The 6,000-nt window shown below is 58.4% G+C and overlaps 1 protein-coding gene across 1 annotated transcript in view; it reads right to left on the bottom strand.

The window, feature by feature from the left end:
- Window positions 1-413, bottom strand: part of RAB40C (RAB40C, member RAS oncogene family) — a 29,068-nt gene extending 28,655 nt beyond the window's left edge. Inside the window, exon 1 of the mRNA XM_035021821.1 lies at window positions 260-413. The gene's annotated coding sequence lies outside the window, so the exon portion shown is untranslated. The remainder of the gene's footprint in view (window positions 1-259) is intronic.
- Between the last annotated feature and the right edge of the window lie 5,587 nt (window positions 414-6,000).

Below are 6,000 nucleotides of genomic sequence, written 5' to 3'. Positions count from 1 at the left end.
CCCCACCGTTTCCCACACTCCACCGTTAAGCCTCCGGTCGCCCCGCCTCCACGCCGTCGCCATTGGTCACCCACCGCCTCTTTCCCGTGGCCATTGGTCCGTACGCACATCCGTCACGACTGCCCGCCCCCACCGCGCCCCACTCAGCTTTGGGGAAGATTCTGGCCCAGAGCCACTGGTCCGCCCGCACGTCGATCACGGCCCCTCTCAGCCCACCCCACTCGCCCCGTGCTTCCCGCCCCTTTCCCTACACGCTCACCAATCAGGAGCTTGGGGCTTCAGGTTGTTTGCATACGCCCCCTCCCGCGGGCGGGAGCAGGATGGTGACGGTCCCGGGCTGAGGTGACACGGCTGTGTCCCGGAGAACGAAAGCCCCTAGCAAGGTGCAGCCGCTGCTCCCGCAGACACCCCCGCGAGGGTGGCGAGGCCCCCTGGAACTGCGCTCCCGGGAGCCGCCCTCCCCGCGGTGGGGCGGGGACTGGGCGTGGCGGGCCGAGGCTGGCCAACCAGCGCTCGGAGAGGCCCGGGGAGGCGGGACTTCCGCTTCGGCGGGGGCGGGGCCGCCCGGGCGACGCTCAGAGCTATCCCGGGAGACGCTCAGAGCTATCCCGGGAGCCGGCGGGAGTGGGCGGCTGCTTGGGCCATGGGCCCCTAGCTTACGGCGCCTGGTCGCCCAGGCCCAATGTTCTCGAACCTCGGCTGCGCCCTGGGCGCCTGCTCTTGGACGCCAGGGCGGATGGCTGCAAGGGCTCTACCCCCAGGGGCTCGTGGCCGGAGCCACGCGGCCCCCCGGGTCCGAGCAGGTCAGGCGGGGTAGGGGTCCCGTCAGGGGCAGGGCGTGGGACTCCAGGAGGAGGTGACTCCGCAGTTGTTTACAGGATGAATGGGCAAAGAAGTATGAAGGACCTGGGAACGCGTGTGAAGACGCACTTCCACTCTGCAAAATGGGAAATCGAAATAATACCCTTTCCACCCATCTGATCGGCAGCATCGCTGCGGGCCAGCCCGCGGGAACAGCCCTCTCGGAGCGCGGTGGTCCAGGCTGGTAATTCAGCCCGGTCCAATGGTAAGGAGCTGTTGGATCAGCCGGGTTCGTGCAGCCCTATACGGACGCGAGAAGAGAAGAACGCAGATGACAGCATGCTTTATCCAGGATGATTTCAGTATTTACGCTTCTAAAAATTCATTTTACTGAAGGTTTTAGGTATAGAGAAACGATGAGCGCATAGGAAGAGGTCTGGACGTATGCTCAGCGGACGGACAGCGTCATTTGCTCTGGGGTTGGGGATCAAGAGTGACTTTCTCCTCATTGATAACATTTGTTTATGAGAACATATATATGACACCTAATAGCGGGTGACTCAAAAAGTTAGGTATAAAAATACCATACAGTGCAGTCGTTCAGCTTCTAGAGAAAAGAAAATTCACATCCACACAAACTCTTGTACCGGACTCTTCATGGCAGCACTATCCGCAGTGGCCAAAAGGTGGAAACAACCCAGACATCCATCAGCAGATCAATGGGTGAACAAAATGTAGCCTAGCCACACAATGGACGTATTCATCCATAAAAAGGAATAAAGTACTGATCTGTGCCGCATTCCAATTATAGGAAATGCCCAGAACAGGCAAATCCATAAAGCAGATTAGTGGTCACCAGGGCCCCAGGGAAGGGGGAAATGGTGAGTGACTGCTTATTGGGTACAGGGTTTCTTTTTGGGGTGATGTGAAGCTCGTGATAGTCATACTACTTGGTAAAGTTACTAAAAATCATTGAATTGGCAACTCTTTCTGCCCACGGGTCCTGTCCCCGTGTTATAATAAAAGCACCTTTTTTCACTGTAAAACAAAAATCACTGAATTGTGCACACAAAATGGATGAATATGCCTCAATAAAGCTGTTAATCGGGGCACCTGAGTGGCTCAGTCGGTTAAGCGTCTGCCTTCGGCTCAGGTTGTGGTCCCAGGGTCCTGGCATCGAACCCCGCATCGGGCTCCCTGCTCATCTGGGAGCCTGCTTCTCCCTCTCCCACTCCCCCTGCTTGTGCTCTCTCTGATAAATAAATAAAATATTTTTAAAAAATAAAAATAAAGCTGTTAAGAATAATAAAGAATTAGTTGTCAAACAGCCCTTACCAGACCAGGTAGGGCTGCCTACAAAGCAGACCTGTGCAGAGGGAGCAGGTCACCATGATGACCATGACCCACTGTGCCGCACTGAGGACAGCCCGGCTAGCATGTCTTCTCAGCAGGTAAGGAACCAGTTGCAAGAACTTTCTTCCCAAGGGGTCACTGAACCTGGGCCATAGCTCCAGCAGCAGGTGGCTTTCAGACAGCAGACCCCAGCAGGAGTGGCCCCACACGGACTGACCCCACCCCCAAGCTGCAGACAGCCTTTACTGGGAAGTGAGCCCATGTGCACACTGCGGGTTCATTTTGGCCTGGTGCCTGGGGAGCTTCCTGATGACCTGGTCCCTCTGCTGGGTGAGCAGCACCTGGGCCTTCCTCACCTGCCTTCAGGGAGCGGCTCTCCTCTTGTCCTCCAGGGCAGCATAGAGCCGGGACACAGGAGAACAGAGGCTGGCCGGGGATGGGCAGGGCCTCTTGGCTCATTCATAATCCACAGAGGAGCCCTGACGGCCCTGCTTGTACATTTGCTTAGGCCATGTCCTCCCCCGGGACAATGACCATTCCCCGGATGCTGGGTTACAGCACATGCACGTCCAGCATTTACAGAAAGGCACATCCACCCACAACACAGATGTTACAGAAACAGCCAGGGGGCAGGGTCTTGTTGGGAGGCGGGGGGCCCAATCCCCAGAGGGGCCAGAGACTGAGTACTGACGGGCACAGAACAAGGGGGCTGGCAGCTCACACTTGGCTTCCACCTGCCCCCCCCCGCCCCCACGCCTCAACCCTGCAGGTCAGGGAACGTCCTCAGGGGTGATGGGGCTGGACCTCTCCTGCAGAGCTCACTGTAGCCTCTGTCCCAGCACCGCCTACTCCCTGCTCTGAAGGACCAAGACCCTTGTCCAGGGACCGGAAGCACTGTGAGGTTAATAATTTCCTTCTTGGTTTCTGAGGCTGCCTGGGGGTTCCCTGGGGTGAAGGAGTGACGGGTGAGAAGCTATTATCATCCCCTTTCCAGAGAACTTAAATTAAAAGCGTCCTTCACCCCTCTCAGGACTTCCCCTGAAGGGACTCCAACGGCTTTAGGCCCCACTGCCGGCTCTCCCATCATCCAGGACAAAGAGAGGAATTGGGCTCAGCACCTATGTTTTCTGACTGAGCCTTTCCCAACACAGCCTGTGCAGCAGGTGCGACCATCACTACTTTGTAGGTTGGGGGCCTGTGCAGGGGTGTGATCCTGGGGGCAGAGTGGGCTTCTGGTCCTCCGTTGGGTCCCTGCACTGCTCACATCCCCTCGGGCCTCTCCCCTCCCTGACTCAAACCAGAGAGGCACCAAGGAAGCCACAGGGTCTGGGGCAGCAGGGCCAGTCCAGGGGATGGGGGTGGCCCGAGGGGTGCCACTCCCTGGTATCCAGGAGGCCTTGTGGACAGAGGAGCCGGCCTTCCACAAAGAGGCATGCCCTTCTGCAAAGCCATTCTGAGACCCAGTAAGTGCCAGGCCCGGTCCTAGGGTCTGAGGAAGGGACAGGACTGCATCCCTGCCACTGAGGGACCTCGGGCTAACAATGAAGCAGCCCAGAACAGCCCCCTGCTTGCAAGTCCTGGGCTAGCCCTGCTGAGGTGCCCACATATTAGATGGTCAAGGGTAATTCTGGGTACCCCTGGCCCACAAGACCCAGGAAGTGTCTAGTAAAGAACTGCCCCCGCCAGTCTCCCCTGCAGCTGCCACACTGGGTTGGCTCTGGGCAAGGATGGAAGCCAGGCCTCCAGACCCGGCTCCTGTCCAGGCAGGGAGCAGGGGAACAAAGGAAGTAGTCTGAAGTGGTCTTTGCCCTCCCTTCCACGATACCCACTGCCCTCTATGCTGGACCCCAAGCCCTGCTCTCCAAGAAGGGTCCGGGGTTTACCCCTTAGGGCAAACAGACCTTGGCCCCAAAGCTCTGTGCCCAAGCTCTCTGGGAGCACCCATGAAAGTTTCAGTTACCTGGCGCCAAGCTCAAAACTGGTGCCAGGGAGAGGCCCGTTCCCATGAAACCCCACAAGTGGAGGAACCCAGAAACCTCTCTGTGTGCGTCCAGCAAGAACCAAGGGTGGATGCTGCAGCTAGTGGACCAGAGCATGGGGAATGGCAGACATTCACACGGTCGCAAATACCTCTGTATAAATTACTTATTAAAGGGTTAGTGGCTTTGCAGAGGAGAACCTGGTGATCAAGTGGACATCACCAGGATAGACAAATAGACACTGTGTGCCTCTCAAGGTGACGCCCTAGAAAGGACACAGCAGTGGCATTTACGTGTTCTTTGTGCCAAGAGCACACGTGCTGAATCTCTTGGTGAGAATCATCAGATGAGCCCCACAGAGGGACATCCTACCGAGTGACTGGCTGTATCTTCCACGCCCATGTCGTGAGAGGCTGGCACCAGGCTGTGGCCAGGACAGGCCACCTGCCGAGAGGCTGCCGCAGAGCTCACTGGGGCACCCGGCAAGGGGGCCCACCCACGCTACCCCAATTCCCCTCACTGTGCCATGACTGCTCAGTCCGTCCTTCAGAACAGAACATGTTAGGGGTAGAATCAGGGGCAACTGATGATCAGACGGTTCAGGAAAAAGTAGAGCAGAAATATAAAAAAGCAGGGCGCCTGGGTGGCTCAGTTGGTCAAGCGACTGCCTTCGGCTCAGGTCATGATCCTGGAGTCCCGGGATCGAGTCCCGCATCGGGCTCCCTGCTCGGCGGGGAGTCTGCTTCTCCCTCTGACCCTCCTCCCTCTCATGCTCTGTCTCTCATTCTCTCTCTCTCAAATAAATAAATAAAATCTTAAAAAAAAAAAAAAAAAGAAATATAAAAAAGCAAATGTGGCAAAATGTGACCAAAGGGGAATGTGGGTCAGGGCGCTGAACAGTACAGTGTGCGGTTTCCGTGCATCTGAAACACGTCAAAGTAGGAAGCTTTCATTCACGGGGTGGGGGGGTGGCAGGGAGCGCACTGTGGGGCTCAGACCTGCCTGCTGTGTGGCCTTCAACTAGTCACCATCCCTCTCTGAGCTCATCTCCTGTGATGGGCGGGAGGCTGCTCTCTTCCAGCAACCCTGAGAACCTGAGTGGGAAGTGGCTGAAACTGAAAAGGAAACGTCCACTTCTTGGGGCGACCTGAGGTCCGGCCTCAGGGCTCTGCCCGGGTCAGCGTGGCAGAGGCGGTCAGAGACCTGGGCTGGGGACAAGAGAGCCCACCGATTAAGGCTGTTCCCGGGAGGGTGGGAGCGGCATCCCTCGGTGGCAGCAAGTGGCTGGAGTAACCGGCGCTGCCCTCAGGAGAGGAAGAGGCAACCCAGCACAGAGGGTGACAGTTGCCACACGAGGCCTGTGACGTGGCCACCACCGCCCAGTGGGCTGGCCAGAGCCCCAAGCAGAGAGGTGGCATCTGCTGACTGGGGAGGCAGCCCCAGAAAGACAGGTGGTGGAGGCCGCTCTCAGCAGGCTCCAGGGGCCTGGGGGCAGGTGTGGGCACACTCTCCTCGGGGGCTTCTGGGCCTCTGCGGGGTCCCTGCACTGCTCGCATCCCCTCGGGCCTCTCCCCGCCTGCCTCAGACCAGAGAGGCACCAAGGAAGCCACAGGGGCCCTGCAGGGCTCCCCTTTAGTGGAGGCTGACCTCTCCGGATTGCAGCCCTTCCCTACAAAGCCAGGATGCCAGGCACACAGGTGCCCACCCAAGGGTCCTAGAGCTGCAGGAGGGGGAAAGCCAGTCAGGCGGGGCCTCTGCCCTGCGTGGAGCCAACAGGTTTCAGGCGACATACTCACCAGAGCCAGGGCAGCTCCCTCCTGCCCCAGGGAGGACTGCGTCCCTGCCCTCGGCCCTGTCCCCCATACCA

Source organism: Mirounga leonina, unplaced genomic scaffold (genome assembly GCF_011800145.1).
Source record: "Mirounga leonina isolate KUSES-001 unplaced genomic scaffold, KU_Mleo_1.0 Mir_175, whole genome shotgun sequence".
Lineage (NCBI taxonomy): Eukaryota > Metazoa > Chordata > Mammalia > Carnivora > Phocidae > Mirounga > Mirounga leonina.
The sequence above is the reverse complement of the archived record's forward strand: the minus strand, read 5'-3'. Positions and strand labels throughout refer to the sequence as shown.